Source organism: Culex pipiens, chromosome 2 (genome assembly GCF_016801865.2).
Source record: "Culex pipiens pallens isolate TS chromosome 2, TS_CPP_V2, whole genome shotgun sequence".
Taxonomy (NCBI): domain Eukaryota; kingdom Metazoa; phylum Arthropoda; class Insecta; order Diptera; family Culicidae; genus Culex; species Culex pipiens.
The window spans coordinates 211757813-211776027 of NC_068938.1; the positions used below are offsets into that span (position 1 = coordinate 211757813).

Below are 18215 nucleotides of genomic sequence, written 5' to 3' on the forward strand. Positions count from 1 at the left end.
TCGTAACGAGAGACAGTTTGAACATGGTTTGCAGATTATTACATCAAATCCCAACTCCCACTTCCACCTCTCCAATCCATAACCATAGGAGGTTCATAAATATTTATTTCTGCTACAACACGGTGCGAGAGAGTACCAAGATCTAACAGAAAACGCACGTGGGATTGAATTGCTTTATTAAGGTTCGCACGATAGGCCGCAAACGCCTCTTCGAATGTCACCAAATCTTAACTTTAGTAAAAATTCAACATGTTTATCAGTAGATAAATTAAGCATATTTATAGCCAAAATGAATTCGAAAACAGCCACTTTAGCTTCTCGTACAGGAGGAAAACATCAGATTCAACACCAATCGCATGTAGCCGGAAACGACGCTGCTTGATTAATTACACAGACAATTCTGCGCTACGATGAGTGACTGCGGTTGACCGTTAATTGAAGGGACGGGGGACACGTGACTATTATAAAAGCACCTTGATTGTTGGTAATAAGAACAATGGAAAAATTGTCGCCGCAATGTCTGGTCGAGCTTGAAGCCGTGATTAGTTATTCCTAGCATGGCTGGTGATGAACAGCTGGCGCAATGGACTACTTAGATGAATCGGGAGGCAGTACATACGATAATTGAATTTATGAGATTATGATTGAATAAAGTGTGTCATGTTTTGCTACAATAGTATTTTTTGAAAAACGAAAAGTAAAAACAGGATTAGAATTGTAGGAAAAATAAACCAATCTTCAGCGCATCAATTATCAACACTTATGCAGTTTTTCGCTATCAACACACCATTTCCAGATAAATCAATAAAAAAAGCAATGCTAACAAAAAATAATAATAATTAAAATCAGCATGCTGATTGGCCTATAAAACAAAACCATGGGCAAACATTTTATTTATTTTTTTAAATAAAAAATATTACTTAATACACCTTTAGGTGGTTGGTGCCTTCCTTGCATTCATAAAGTGATTACTCTACACAGCCTCAAAAATGTGAATAAATAACACTTATATTTTTCCGGCCTCAAAAAAAGTGTATTAAAAACACTAAAGTACTTATAACTTTTGATAGGTTTGTCAGATCTTCAATCTGTTGGGCTCGTTGGATAGGTCTTTTGATTACCTATCTAACGATGGGTCGCATAATAGATCCGGACAACTTTTTCAACAAGATATTTGAGATCCGGCTTCAAAAAAGTGCTCATAACTTTTGATTGGGTTGTCAGATCTTCAATCTTTTGAACGCGTTGGAAAGGTCTTTCATATACCTTTCTAACAATATATAGCATGACGGGTTTTCCTACAAAAACCACCCTTTTTACAATCTTCCGAAGTTAAGCTTAAATTGTTTTTTTAGTATAACTTTTGAAGTACTTTTCTAAACTTAATAATATTAACTAGGGTCTTGTGGGACCACAAGATGGATCAAATGAGACCAAAACGGTCAAAATTGGTTCAGCCAATAAGGAGATAACCGTGTGCATATTTTTCGGTGCACGGACTTACAGACATACACAAGCACAGACATTTGTTCAGAATTTGATTCTGAGTTGATTGGTATTCGTGAAGATGGGATTACGAGGTCGAATAAAGAAGTTCATTTTTCGAGTGATTTTATAGCCTTTCCTCATTGAGTTGAGGAAGGCAAAAAATCAATCAGACGAGCAATTAACTAAAAACAAATTAAAATAACTTTGCCTGCATTGCTTATCATGATTGAATAAGTTGTAAAATACCTTAATTGCTTGGTGTAATTTCGCAAAAATAATATTTTTCGTCTTAGAAGCTTATATTTTTGAATACTAATGAGTTTAAACAGCTGGTGTGTAATGCATTTTACCACACTTTTACTTAAATACCGTAAAACGGGGTGACTTTGATAGGTTTGCGATTTTTCTGCAAAATGAAGAGTACAATTAAAATACGTAAGGAATGGTTCAGAAACATACTGACCGTGGTAGAGAAGTGTTCAAAGTACCTCATGAAGAACTTTTCATAAATTTTTGAAAAGTTTATAAAGTTAGTTAACTATAGATAAGAAAATGTGGATGAAAGTCATTATTTTAAACTTCTCAAAGTGTCATGATTTTCTCAATGAACATGATTTTTAATCGGAAAACGGAATGCATTTTCGGATTCTTTGGACAATTTTCCACTAGAAGAAGGTTAAAAAAGTTTGTAAATAATATATAATATGTGTTTTTGAAACCCAATTAAAAAAAATCTCCAAATTTATAGGCAATTTCAGTTGAACAAATTTCATGTAAAATGTGAAAACTTGTGATTCGTGCTTCGAATTCAGTATAAAATGCAATATAAATCGATAATTTTACAAACAGAACTAGTTTTAGTAAATTTCAGGCAAAATTCGACTTTTTAAAAATTTTATCTAAATTTTATATGTATTTTGCTAAAAAGCTTATACACTTAGTTAACTAAATGTAAACATTGATTTTTTTTCTTAAAAACTATATCAGCTACTTTAGTAATGGTACATTTAGCGTACAAATAAAGTTTGAACATCTTAAATATGATAATAACAAGAAAAACTATGACTATCAAAGTCACCCCGGAATTAAAACTAAGAATTTTTAACGTAACTATTTTTCTAAACATTATTGAAAAAACTTTTTTTTCCGAAATAGTGCATTGACTTTGTGTGGTCTACCCCAGTACATGTTTTAAAAATAATAATCTTGAGAAAAACCTTACCTGATGGAAAATGTTCTAAAAATAAATTGAAATCCTATCAAAGTCGGTATATTGAAATAATTGTCATGCCTGTATTTTTTTATATTTGCATCGGCTTAAGTGTAACTCTTCGAAACTGCAACAACCCACAGAAGTTTTTTTTTATTTAAAACAAAACAATAAATTTTAAAATGATGTGTTTTTTCTGCTATTTTGTCGAGTTTTTTTGAGTGTAACAATATTCTACAAAGTAATAGTGCAGACAAAAAAACGTACATAAAGAGATTGCTTGCATACATCACAAGTTTTCACAATGATGATTTCGGATTTTTTTACTAGTGTTCAATCCACTTAGAGGGTGACGAGCGGGAATTCTCGGGAAAAATTTCCCGGGAAATCGACCATTTTTGGACCTCTCGATTCCCGGGAAATTCGGTCGAGACTCCCGGGAAATTTTAAACATATAAACATCGAAGCAAAATTATATAAACTAATCAGAAAACATTTGAAAAATTCAAAATAGTTTAGAACATTGAATGTTCAATGTTTGATGTTCAAGTTCGAATAAACCAATGCTTCTCTAATCTTCTTATACAGAAAGTGTAAATTTTTAACTTGTCAAAAATTCCAATAACTATTATTGAGAGAAACCAAAAAAATGTAGAGCCCAAAATTTACCTTTAAAATATTATTTACCTTAAAAATATTAATATTATTTTATAAAGTTATTTCTAAGAGGGACAAGCTTTTTCAAGTTAACTTCGATTTCCATATCATCTCTCGAGAATATCAATCCTCATAATCTATTTTTTGTGTGAATATTTGGGTTTTACTGATAATAGAAATATTTCTTCAATAAATATTTCGGTTAACCTTAAAAATTACAAAAAAAACAGTTTAATTAGTTGTTTTGAGTCGCTGTTATCATATTGCTGAATTCCCGATACTGGGAAATGAAATATAAGCTGTTATTTTTTTTACAAAAATCTAATAAGGCTGGTACAAATATTTTTAAAAGTTTTTGTCACCTCCCCCCCTCCCCCCCTTCAAAATTGGCCCGAAAAATCAGGGGGCAAAAAATATTTTTACAATAAACTTCAAACTTTCAATGAAAATTCAAGTGCAACTAGCTGAAATCAAATTAAAATACATTCTTCTGCGTTTAAAATCATTTTTAGCATGTTTGGGTTTATTAAAAAATCTTAAGATTTTATGAAAATTTTCGATGCAAAATCTTTTTTTTCGATACAATTTTTGTTTTTGTCAGATCTTAGATTTTTTGAAAGCTAATGATTGCAAAACGACTGAACTAGTGTAAAATGCATTTTAAAACACTTTTTTCATTTAAATGTGAAGACTATGGCTTGTTATTTAAATGTTTATATTTTTTTTAAATATTTGCATCGGCCTAACAAGTTTGTGCAAATTTTGAAAAATCATTAGTGCGAATTAAGATTCGTAAATATTTTAAACTACAATTTCGAGCCTTAAAATGCTCAAGAAACGATTTTTTATTTGCAGATACAGAAAAAAAATCAAAAGGTTTTATAAAGTTCCTCAAAATAATGATGCTACTTAAATTAACGTTTTATAGAATTAGTATGAACTAATTGTAATTGAATTCATTGAAAACAAACAAATTTATTACTTTTCATTTTGAATTTTTGGCACTATTGGCATAGTAAAAAAAAAAATCCCGGGTCCCGGGAATTCCCGGGAAATGTCCAAACTCTACTCTCGATTCCCGGGAAATTGAAAATCTCGAGAATCGTCACCCTCTAAAGCCACTCAAACTTAATCACATGCATTCAAAAATATTTATTTCGAAAATTTCAGTAAATTTTGCCCTCCCCCCCTTTCTTCTCGACCCCGGCCAGAGCCGAGGGACAAAAACTTTGAAAAATATTTGCAGAAGCCTTATTCATCCTAACATCTTAAATTATTTGATATAAACCTTTTTTCAGGTATTTTTAAAAATGAATGTCTTGTTTCTTACGGGTTTTTGAATTTAACATATCAAATTTAATTATATTTTCAAATGATTCGTTGCTATTTTTTTTATTTTCATAAGTTTTTGGGAAAATTTAATCACATTTTCTGCCATCATATTACTTCAGTCAAAAGCATTCTTGTAGTATGATTTGTGATTGAACACAATTCTCCATCAAATATGTAAATATATCAAAATCTTGAAAAAGGTTTTGAAAAGTTGTTTGTGCCTTAAGTTTTCCTTACAATTTTGAGAGTTGGTCATACAAAAGGGGTATGAGAATAATTTAAAATCTGTACCTAATAAAACTAATTTTTCACACATTCTCAACTTTAAATGGCTGAATTTCAGCGAATAGCAGTCCGATCTACAAAGTCAAAAAAGGGAAATTTCAGAAAAAATTTCTTAAATTTTCAAAAATATTATTTGCACGGGTGCTTTTCCTTCGTGAAGTATTTTCAAGTTGGAAAAAAAAATTACATCGAATCATGATTTTTGATTTTTTTTTCGACAATATTTTTTCCAAAACTCTCATTTTTTTTTTCAAAATATCATAACACCGTTCCCAGCACTATCCTTAACTGTAGCCCATAATAGTAGTTTATGCAACAAGTTGCAAAAAGAGGATTTTTTCAGCACGAGTCGTACATTTATCCAACGAGGTTCACCGAGTTGGATAAATACGAAGAGTGCTGAAAAAATCAAGTTTTGCAACGAGTTCCATACAACATTTTTTGCAATTCCAAAAAACACAAACTGAGTGAAATTTTATGTCAAATTTTCATGTATTTTGTCAATAAATCGTTTAAATCAAAAAAATGTTGAAAAGTGTTACTTTTCGAAACAAGTGCTGAAAAGTTCAACTTTTCAGCACCCATTTGAGTGCTGAAAAGCGTTACTTTTCAGCATTTATTTTGAAAAGTGTTGCTATTCGATTCTGTTATTTTTGGTACAGAAAAGTAGGCTATTTCGTCGTTCAAGAATGACAGGAAAAGTAAGTAGTTTCACGACGGAATTGCAAAAAAAATCATTTCAGGCCCCTTGTATAGTTTTTTTTTTCGAAGATTAAAATATATGTTTTTTTTATGTTTCATTAATTTATTTTAACTGTGCTGAAGCTACCGTTTCGATCAGAAAATCCCTTCTCAAGATACAGATTTTCAAGTATCCACAAGCCCATTTTGACCAGTCCTTAAAATTGCATGGAATTTTTGGAAAAAAATATGGTTTCTTTTTGCATGTAGAAAAAAATAGATTTTTTTTCAAACTTTTGAAATTATTTTGAACTTTTTTAATCACAGGATTGCGATAAATTGATTCAATACCTTGCATTTACAATTTTAATTCAGACGTTATTGGAATATCAATTTTTCGTTGGAGCATTGTGCTTTTAAGTATAGACAGTAAAAAAATGTGTATTATGTGTATCACATCTAAAAATGGTGACATATTTTGTGTCAGTCAGGATTTTTTTTGAAATCTCTCCCCCCCCCCCCAATTCGAATGGCCAAAACAAAATATCTATTAAAGGGAGGTTGGATCATTCACTTTGACTTAATGGTAGTTCAAGAATGTGTGTGTAACAGTTTCATTGGATAAGTTTCAACCTTTAACATTTTTGTTGGTATCTTGCATTGAATTCAAATATCATTTACTCCCAGATATTGAATAACCAACTAAAATGAACCCCATTTCAACCCCCCTTCGAACTGGCAGCTGCTGCCCACCACATTTACTAACCTGTTTTTGGGAAGTCGAAAAAAAACTTCCGTTTTGTCCACCACAACAACCGCGCTCACAGCGGCAACCTTTTCCAAGCTTCAGCAAGTCGTCGACACTGCCCTAGAATCGAGCGAGCTCCTTCAACCAGCAACAACCTTCACGACGACGACGAACGGCTACAATTCTGCACACACTAGCAAAACAAATACACAGAAACACGTTAATACTTTTAACAACACTCGTTGGGGTGCGTTGGTGTCACGGCGATCCTTTCGCTTCGGTCGTTCAAATCTTTTCTCCCTTCGTCGTCGTCGCACTGACTGGGGCTGAAACTTGGCTTGAACAACAAACAAACACACACACACACCCACGCGCGACAAGGAATTTTCAATCACACACACTCGAATTGCAATAAAAAACTGCGCAGATCGGTAATTGTCGGCGATTACTACCACTATTACTAAAATTACTACAATTACTAAAAGATGCAGCAGGAGGGAAACGATTGAAAATTGCTAGTTTTCTGTTTATGAATAGACACAGGCGATCGTGGCGATCATTTTGTGAACAATTTGCACTTTGTTGCAATATATTAATAACAGAAAATTCAAAGGTTGTATTCCATGATATTTCTTTGAACTAGTGCAATTTATCACTAAGAATTTGAGTAAGGCTTAATCATTTTTAAAGCTATAAAAAGTAAACTCCACGTAGACCATAAGGGTCCGACGATTATTTCAAAACACTCAAATTCACAATAATTTAATATAAATTTACCAATAATTTTTTGTACTCTATAAAATTTTCATTGATTTTACAAATTTTGACCGTGATATCAATAGATTTTTTTTATTTGATATGTTTTTTTGTCGCACTAGATCAATAATTGTTCAATCAGATGATTAAAACATAAGTTTAAGAGTTTTAAAACTGACATTTAACAGAAATTGCGAAACCGTTGAAAAATTTAATATTATCTGAAACATAAATATATGGGCATATGCTCACTTTTTTATGCTTGTTTTAATTTTAAAAATTACCACTTTCATATAAAAATGAGTCTCATTCGTGTCTGTTTTCACTTGAATGCTTATTAAATTGACATTTATAACAATTGAAAATAAGATGAATCTAGTGCATTAAAATCAGAAAACATAAAATTTCAAAATCGTGAAAATTCACTAACCGTAGTGGAATTCAATAACATTAGGTGATCATATATGAATTTTAATTTTAGTAACATTTCATAAAAAAACTTCTAAAAAGCAATTTCCCTTGTTGCTCGAAATGAAAAGTTTTATTCTGATTTTTCATGTGACTAAATTGAGTGGTGGCAACAACTATGCATTGATAATTTAAACAATCTGAAAAAAGCATATGTAAAAGTAAAATTAAACCACGGGGTAAAGTTAGAAAATAAATTTAAAACAATTTTGATTGGCTTTTTTAATTTGATTTAACGTTATTCCCAAGTTGTTTAAAAATATCTGGGAAATTATGTAAATTAATCGACATTGTTTTCTTTAATTGCATGAATTCGAAATAATATATCTAATTATACTAATATTGAGGGATAACCTTTGGATAACTGATTTCAATTAGTTTACATTCTATTGTTAGGATTTGACATTGATTCATTGTGATGGTCTGTTAAAAATATCAAATGTGTTATAAGTTGTTATAATTTTATTATTTGTAATTCTAAACAGTTAGTTAGTTCAAGAATTTGGTTTGATTTTTTCGAGGATTTTTGTCGACACTCCAAACTTTAATGGAATTAGATTTGCAATGAACTAAAAACAATTTGAAAAGCATTTCTTTGCTTGATACTCGTTTAAGCATAATTGAACAAGTAACAACAAAAGTTCTGGAATTAAAAAAAGTTTGAACAAAATAAAAAAATGTCACTGTAAATACCTTCTTGTAAGTAACACTACAATGCATTTAAAAACAATTTTTTGACTATGATACGAAATTTAAAAAAAAAATCGTTTTGTATTTTCAACTCAAGGTTCAATAGAGCCATGTATTATAATTATTAAATTTTGTAATTTTTGGTGCAAAAACTTTAATCAGACGTCAAAAGTGTTAAAGAATTTCAAAATAAACAAAATTAGGAGCTTTCACAAAAATTGTGTTAGAATTTAAAGGTTTTCAATCAAATCATGCTACTTTTTATTTACCGTCAGTGGGGGTGACTGTGGGTCAAAAAACGTTACATCGCTCGTAATATCTGAATAAAAAAATAACTTAAATGATATTGAAAAACTTTTTCAAAACTTTTTTCAAAATATAGTGGAATTTGATGAATTAAATTAAACTTGACCCAATCCCAAATGATGCTGATATGGTCAAAACAAGTCATTTAACGGTGTCTCGAGGGAATCGTATTGACATGCACATTTAGAAACCATCCGAGCAATTAAAAAAGAAATGACCGAAACGTAAGTCAAGTTTAGACAGCTGCCGAAATGTCAGGATTTGTTCTAGAAATGGGATTTTTTCAGTAAGTTTTCGTAAGATGGCATCCTACACCACACTTAAAAAAAAAAAAGTTTCATAGAAAAGAACTTGAGAAATTGCCGAATCCGTAAAAATCCACTATGGTAGAATTTAACACACCAGACCGAATATCACCCCCACTGAAGGTTTTTGTTTTTTTAGTTAAGGCAAAAAAGTGTCTCTTTTTGATGAAGCAATGCGTAACGTAATTGTCGAATGATCCCACTTTGTTTACATCTACAAAAAAGGAGGCTGTTCAAGCACAAGCATTACTTTTTTCTTACTGATATTTAAATGAGCAGTTTTATAATCATAGTTTTTTTTATTTTATCTAGTTTTTGACATTTTTTGCTGGAAAATTGTTTGTATTTTGAAGTTTCGATCGGTTAGAACAGATTTATTTTACGGGCGACGAAGAACTGCGGCGCGAGTGTCATTCTGCGATGTTGCAGATAAATTCCTTGACTGATTCTGGAATCCTGCAGCTCTTCCTGGTCCAGTGAAAAAACATCGCTGATTCTAGCGAAGCTGATCCAACAAGCAGAGAAGATTTTCACTAAACCATTATGTTTTCAAACGGAATCAAACAATAAAGACAGCATCTGGATGAATACAACCGCATCGACTCAATAAACAACTTACATTCGTAATTATAAACAAATCTTCATCTTCCTTAAGTTTTCTTGGTCCTCAAAAGCCAAACAGTTTTAATTCTTCAAAAAAAAGAAGACAGTTTTTAATGATCGATAACAATACTCTCTACTTTTGGCGAACAGTAAATTGGTGTCACTTTGACAGTTCAAAATTGAGGCCGTTTTGCGAACCACTATTCAGCACCCAGGGTATTATGAATAAAAAATAGAGTTGAAAAGCTTCATCTCATTTAAAAAAAAATAGAGAGATGAGCTTTAAGAATGCATTTGTCACTACTTTGAAAAATACTTGAAATTGTAGTTAAGCCGACGCAAATATTTTTATTTTTTTTGTTATGATTTGACTGAAGCATGTGCTTCTCCAAAATTTGCTGATTGATTGTACCTCAACTTGTTTTTGCAATAGAGTGTTTCTAAATTTAGATTGTCCAAAGTTTTAGTATCCACCGCCACCGCCATCACTACAACTGAATCAAATGCAACCTTCAACCAATTTGGACTGTGTTTCACGGTACGATACGAACAAGCCCCAACAACGATCGGTTTTTACGCACATTCACACAAATACGCCAAGTAAATTTCAACAAATTTGCTTTTGTTCAAAACAACTCATCAAAAGGTGTATTGATGATCGCCCGAAAAACGCCAAATAAAGGAAAGCCCTCCGCCAGACTAACCGACGGCGTGATGAAGTAAATAATAAAAGACTCTGCGACGACGACGATGACTGTCTGCGGCGATGGATGAGTGTTACACAATAGAGTCGCAAACTGACTGTTTGTGTGTGCGAGCGCGGTGGCGATTCGATTTTAATATTTACACCGTGTTTTTTTTTTGGTTGTTTGTTCCAGAAGCCAAGTCCGAGGCGTGACAGCACAACTACCGAGACGAGACGATCGACGATTTACACGAAACCATTCAGCTTTTTTTGGGGGGCTCCAATTTGGAGCAACTTCCTTTCGCTTTTCTTCCCCAGCCGAAAACAACGCCAAAAGCGAGAAAACTGACTCACAAAGAACACACACCTTTTTTTGCTCCCTTGGGAATCAACACAGAACGCGAAAAACAAAACGCGCTCCCTTCGTTTGCTGGGGGGCTCCAAGAACGCGACTCAACACCTATACCAACGCGCGAAAGGTAACGCGCGCGCGACTTGACGACTTTCGACTATCCACAAACACGGCTCAAGATCGACTGAACGAAGCAACGAAGCAAGCGGAGAGTGACGGCGGCGGCGTCGTCGTCGGCAAAAAACAGTGTTGGGTTGGCTGCGGTTGCGTCGCGACGCTCACCACACGCGAACGCGCTGACGCTTTTAATGCGAATATGGTTGTGTTGGTGCATTAGGTTGGTTCAACTGGGTTATTGATTTGACGAAGACTTGAAAGCCTTTTGACGTTATCTAGAAGATACATTGTCGATTTAATTTGAAAGTTGAGCGATTTCTACCAAAATCGGAAATTGATTTTATTTGTTTTTATTTGGCTCAAAATTTGTGGAGGCCTTTCCTATGCCATACATACCATACCACCCCATGGTTCACCCATACTTTGTTTGATTTCAGCAAAATATTTGCAGTTTTTCGATTTGAAAAATTAAATATTTTGAAAAATCGAAAGATAAATGTTTTTTTTTATTTTAAATCTTTTGCCTTCCTCACTGAGGTAAGGCTATAATCCTGCTCTAAAAATGAACTTCGTATAAAAACGTCGTAGACCCACCTTCATGTATACATATCGACTCAGAATCGAAAACTGAACAAATGTCTGTGTGTATGTGTGTGTGTATGTGTGTGTATGTGTGTGTGTGTATGTGTGTGTGTATGTGTGTGTGTATGTATGTATGTGACCAACAAACTAGCTCATGTTTCTCGGCACTGGCTGAACCGATTTGACCCAAACTTGTTGCATTCGACTTGGTTTAGGGTCCCATAGATCGAGTTTTATACAGATTGAAGTTTCGATAAGTAGTTCAAAAGTTATGTATAAAAATGTGTTTTCACATATATTTGGATCTCACTTAACTGTATGTAAACTATGTCCGGGTCTATCATCCGACCCATCGTTGGTTAGGTTATCAAAAGACCTTTCCAACGAGTCCAAAACATTGAAGATCTGGCAACCCTGTCTCGAGATATGGCCACTTAAGTGATATTGATGTACTTTTTTGAAGCCGGATCTCACTTAAATGTATGTAAACTATGTCCGAGTCCATCATCCGACCCAACGTTGGTTAGATTATCAAAAGACCTTTCCAACGAGTCTAAAACATTGAAGATCTGGCAACCCTGTCTCGAGATATGGCCCCTTAAGTGATATTGATGTACTTTTTTGAAGCCGGATCTCACTTAAATGTATGTAAACTATGTCCGGATCCACCATCCGACCTATTGTTGGTTAACTTATCAAAAGAACTTTCCAATGAGTCCAAAACATTGAAGATCTGGCAACCCTGTCTCGAGATATGGCCACTTAAGTGATATTGATGTACTTTTTTGAAGCCGGATTCACTTAAATGTATGTAAACTATGTCCGGAACCTCCATCCGACCCATTGTTGGTTAGGTTATTTAAAGACCTTTCCAACGAGTCTAAAACATTGAAGATCTGGCAGCCCTGTCTCGAGATATGGCCACTTATGTGATATTGATGTACTTTTTGGAAGCCGGATCTAAAAAATTGATGAAACTTGTGTACAGCCATTGTTGTGAGGAAGGCTCCAACCACATAGGTGGATTAAGTTAGTTTTTTGATTTAACATCCTTTTAGTATGTTTTAGGGTTTTGCCCAGTTTTTTTGCGCGGTAGTTTTGGATTTGATTTGATTTGATTTGATGTGTTAACCAACAGGGCCACAAGGATGACCTATGTAGCGGTTGCCTAGAATTACAGTGGCTCAGACTTAAAGGGAGCATCTTCAAATTACTGCCGTATGAAGGGCCAAAAGGGGATGGTTGGACGCGAACAAGCAAAATCACTCACGGTGTCCTCAGGGGGAGAGAATCTCCTTCCGACAGTAACCTCCGATAACTCCGAAAAAAGTCTGACAATGCTGAAAAACAGGGCTCGCACCCTGTTGGGGGCCTAAAAGGGCGCGGTAGACAGCTGGAGACTGACAGAGGTCAATAGATCTAGTAATTAGACAATCCTTTAGAATTATATAATTAATAAACTATTTAAAATATAAAATATAGTTGAGAAAAGGTCAATGCGGATGGAGAGCAAATCGAGCTCAGTATCCCCTCACAAAGACTGGTAGTAAGTGTGAAAAAGCAATGAAAAATGTAAAGAAAGATAAGAAGAAAAATGAAAAAATAGTATGTCAATGCGGATGGATCGATGATCCCCTCACAAGGACATAAAAGAGACAGATGGTAGGGAAAGCAAAAGAAGAATAGAATATCAGGAATAAGAAATAGTCAATGCAGATGGAGAGCAAATAGAGCTTTGTGTCCTTCCACAAGTTAAACACTTTAAATACTTTAAATACTTTAACAACCATAAATACTATTAATACGTTCAATACATTAAATACTTCAAATACTCTTAATACTTTAAATACTTGAAATACTCAAAAAAACATTAAATACTTTGAAAACTTTATTTGAATATTTGAAATACCTGAAATACATTCAAAACTTTAAATGCTTTAAAAATTAAATCATTTTAAAAACAATAAATACTTTAAAATCTTTAAATACATTACATTAAATTCCTTTCAAAAACTTTAAAACTTTAAAAATTTTAAATACTTTAACCCTTTCGAGCCTGATGGGTCATATATGACCCAAATATCAAAATTTCCAAAACTAGCCTATAATTTTCGTATGGTCATAAGAATCATTTTCCCATCATTGACCAAAAAAATATTTTTTGAAAATTCAGGCCTGAAAGGGTTAAATACTTTAAAAAAATTAGATACTTTGAAAATTCCATTTGAATTTTAGAAATACTTGAAATATATTAAAAACTTTAAATACTTTAAAAAATATAAATATTTAGAAAACTTTAAATACATTAATAACTTTAAATACTTTTAAAACTTAAATTTCTTTAAATACTTGAAATACTTTAAAAACTTTAAATACAATAAATACATTGAATACTTTGAATTGGTATTAAATTTGGATACATATTTTTACTTTGAATACTCAGAATACTTGAATTTCTTTGAATACTTTCAATACTCCATGAAAATACTTTGATTACTTTAAATACTTAAAAACGTTAAATACACTATTTACTTTGAAAACTTTAAATACTAAGACTTAAGAGACAATAAATATTTTAAGTACTTGAAAAATTTCAGATAAATTAAATACTAAATTTTTGTTTAATATTTTAAAAACTTTAAATACTTTCAATACTTCTAATACCTTTCAATACTTCAAATGATTTGATTTTGTTTGACTTCAAATGAATGGAAAAATGAGAGAACCGATGGAGTAGAAATTGAGCTCCATAACCTCATAAAAACATCAATATAGAAAAATATTCAACTCATTACTTCAATCATTTGAAATGTTTGTAACAACCCCTTTATCACCCATACTTCCTTTTTAAAATTTGAATTAACAAATTAATCAAAACGGCGATAATAAATTATTCAAAGTCCCATTGATTTGAATTTTTTTTTTAATTCTGAACATTTTAACTCTGGATAAAAGTTGTTTTGATTTTCAGGCACCGTAACAAAATATAAATAAACACGGTCATAATATTTCATCATACAAATTCCAAGCAGCAGAAACCAAATTAATAATTTTATATTAAATTTGAAAAAATATATCATGTGAAATTTTTGCACAGTACAGAAAAATTTTATTGAACAAAAATCCATCAAAACAGTGTGGATTTTAAAAAAGTCAAGAATGTCATGAAATTTTTAACTTTGACAAAATAAAAAAAGATGTCGATGCCTTGACTAATATGAAAAAAATATAAAATATGTTAAATAAGAAAAATGGAACTTCCTCACCGGGATTCTGCTGTACATCCGCAAACTTATTCCGTTGCAGTCAATCCGTCTAACAGCTTCCGACTGCGTCAGGGACTCCAACACCATCGCCATCGGACTCTTAACCGATAGCCATCTCCTTTCAAACTTCCAGAGGTCACGACTCTCTTCGAACACTTCCAAGTCTCTTAGATCCAAATGGCACTTCGTAAAACACCAAGCATTTCCTTTTCAACTGCACCCTTTGAACCCGTTGAATTTTTCTTCGCAAAAAATCTTTTCTTTTGGAAACACTAATCCATTTGGTGGGGGACACTCCACTTCTTCTTCGTAGAATTAACGGTACGCGGCGAACCACGGAACAGAACTTAACCGACGAATTTTGATATTTTTTTTCAATTTTTACTGAAAAATATTTTTTTATCAAAAATGACGCGAGAAAACATTTTTACGGCCTTCCTGTTGCGCGACCTACTTCCTTTTTGCGCGGTAGTTTTGGATGGTGCAAAATCTGGTACCGAAGTCTTGATTTTGTGAAAAATATTGAGAAAATTAAAATAAAAAACTACAAAGTTTTCATTTTTCGGAAAACGGTTTTCAAGTCCAGTTGTAATTATCTGAAGTTTCAATTATCCAAAATTAAACTAGCCAAAGGTTTTTATGGGAGTTGCGATGATCGAATCGAGAACAAAAATTGTTTTTTTCGAGTTTATAATTTTTAATTTAAATAAAAATCGGGTTCGACCCCATTTAGTCAAAATTAAATCGTTGATTGCTCACAAAATAAAAAAAATGTTTTTTTTTAATAATTTCATCGTCTCCATTTTTGACGCCATCTTGGGTGGAAAAATTCTAAATCACATTTTAAAGTTTTACTTCATTGAAATGGTAAAGCAGTTTTTAATTATTTTCAAATCTCGTTTAAAAAGTTCAATTTCTATTAATTTAATTGTTCTGGCGTTATACACAATTTTTACCAATAACTGTTTTGAGCTAAGTACACAACTCTGGGCATAGGAGAGTTGAATTGATGAATTGATTACAAATATTAAAACAATAAAAAATACGAATACTACAAATCTTGAAACATAACAAAGATTAGGAAAACTAAACCTTGTTGTAAACAGAGGGAAATTTCTTGCCAAACTATTCTAAATTTGAATCAGTCTAGCGCGCACACATCTTCACACTTGAGTGTAAAAGTGAGTGTTTTAAAGTGGTTTTTTGATATCATTTGCATGTATTAGGGCGACGATCAAGCAGGTGAGAACCCCACTGGTCAGCGGGTCTCTAGAGCGCGTCTGGTACCAGTCACTACTACTTTGGTGGAGCAAGGTGGGCTGATTTTCTACGGTGGAGGCCAACCGTACCGGGTGTGTTTAGTGGTTTGGGATTGATATCAGAAATGAAAAAAATAAATTTCTCAGTTGCGCTTTATTAAAATGATTTGTTCGTTTTAATGTAATCTTCAAATAAATATTAAATTCCTGTGATAATCTATTTTCTTTACAAATTGGATAAATAACGAAAAGAGACAATGTTTTTGCTTACCTAATATTGAAAGCATATATTTTTTAAGCAAATTTTTACCATTTGCTATCTTATATTGAAGTTTTAAATGTCAAATAATATTTCAATCATTTTGGTTTTAATTTATGAAAAATCAATATGCATCTCCTTGGATACATTGTGTTTAAAAATGTGTATGTTATTGTGCTTCAAATAGTCAAATTTCACAATGTTCCAAATATGTTACTAATGTTACTTGATAACTGCTCTGTATGGAAATATTCATCAAATAAAATCATAAAAAAGCTACAATAATACATTTTTAAATAAACAGAAATATCAATAAAACATGAGATTGATAGTTTGATCCCTATTTAAAATCACAAAGAACTTGAATAACTCACTCATACCAGAACCCTTTCTTATTTCTGAAACACACAACAATGACCCTTACACATTTAAATTCATTTGTTTTGCTAACCCATGTTACCAACGCAACGCGCTATCGTCAAAACAATTTTAGATAAACAAAAACAAAACTAACCCACGCAAACGCAATTGTCAACACAAGAGGGGACAAGCCACGCGTATCGCTGTGTCGTACATCTGTATTAACATATTTACGCTTCTGTTCCGCGCTCGGTTGCACACACAGTAGCACAAGAACCTCGAACCTCACCTTGTCGGGGCGGCCTACCTGAGGACCGATTAATTCCATTCGGATTAGGTCATTACATCGAGCGTGTGCCCAGCCCACACGTGACTACTGGTGACTTATTGGTTTTAATGATTATTTGCTATTAGTTTTTATTTATTTTTTAAAATTTCTTCCCAGGCATTTGAAAAAAAAAAATTAATCTGTTTAATTATGTTAAAACGAAATGTTAACTATTATTTAATTACATTAAATAAACACTAAGTTCAACTCAAACGGAGCGATTCCTCAATTCAAACTTGAACAGAAGCATTGAAAAGCTGCAAACGTGTAGGAAAACAAAAGCTTTTTAGCAACTAACGCCTGTAACGCAATCGCAAAATAAGCTTTAAGCTCCAAGCACGCGATCGCATATTGATGAGCTTTTTGGCTGTGTGAAACCATAGGGTGCTTTGGAGTTTTTTTTTGTATTAAAAATGCCATTCGTGTTTTAAATTAAACTTTTGTTTTTCAGATAGTAGGGGAACAGCATTTAATTCCAGCGTGCCTCTAATGCTGGCAGGTCAGAACTTTGACATTCAATTAAAGCTAATTAAAAGCGTTTTCAACTGAAATTGAGTGATAAATAGCTGAATAAGAAGTGAGCAAGCAAGTTTCTATCAAAAGTTTTGCAAAAGTAGTTGTTTAAATAGTGAAAATCAGTAAATTGGATGGAGTTAGGAGCGAGAGCTTAACCTGCCAAAGATACGAGAATTTCCCCTACATACAATTTGAGGAAAATCAATAAAAAGAGACTAAGACTCTTCATAAAATTGTTTTTTTTTGTGGAAAATAAGCTAGATCTTCAAATTGAGTACACTCTACAATTTTTTTGTTTGGATGAAACTTTGTGTATGTATTCTCTATGTCAAAAGGAGCAATCATTAGTTGTTCCATACAAGTCTCCATACAGTTTAATACCAAATGGATATGGAAATGTATAAAATTCTGTATCTTGAGAAGGGAATTCAGATTGATTTGGTGTCTTCGACAAAGTTGTAGGTTATAATCAGGACTTTTTGGAAAAAAAGTAGACGGATTTTTTTATTTAACTTTTTATCAAAATGTTTAGTTAAATAATAAAGACATCTTCTAAGCCATCACGCACATGGTGTAAAATCAGACAAGTGGAAATTTTTTAAAAGTTGTTTTTTTTTGAAAATGTCATCAAACCTGGCCGCAAATAAATAAAAATATTATTTAAAGCAAAATTGAAATTTTTAAACTTTATTTTTATTTATAAAATGTAGCGTTTTTAAGTTATATCAACTGATTAACAATAAAAATATTTTTAAAGTTTCATAATTTGGTCTTAACTTTGAAATTAGAAAAATTATCTACAGCCTTTTAAAAGTGAAGCCTGATTTTAAAATTTTGAGAAAGATCCGAAAATATCAAAAAAGATTAATTTTTTAGCATTGAAAATCGAGATACGAGATACCGTCAGATGAAAATCACAGTTCCATAGAAGAAAATTTAGGAAATTTTCTCAGCTTTCCATA

At 32.4% G+C, this 18215-nt stretch overlaps 1 protein-coding gene across 3 annotated transcripts in view; it reads right to left on the reverse strand.

The window, feature by feature from the left end:
• LOC120425247 (tetraspanin-11-like) overlaps positions 1-10739 on the reverse strand; it is a 42255-nt gene extending 31516 nt beyond the window's left edge. The window contains exons 1-2 of one of the 3 annotated variants that reach the window (XM_039589692.2): positions 10582-10739; positions 6420-6594 (exon numbers count right to left, since the gene is read on the reverse strand). The gene's annotated coding sequence lies outside the window, so the exon portion shown is untranslated. The remainder of the gene's footprint in view (positions 1-6419; positions 6595-10581) is intronic. The other 2 variants (XM_039589691.2, XM_039589693.2) reach the window with 2 other exon arrangements.
• Positions 10740-18215: the final 7476 nt, after the last annotated feature.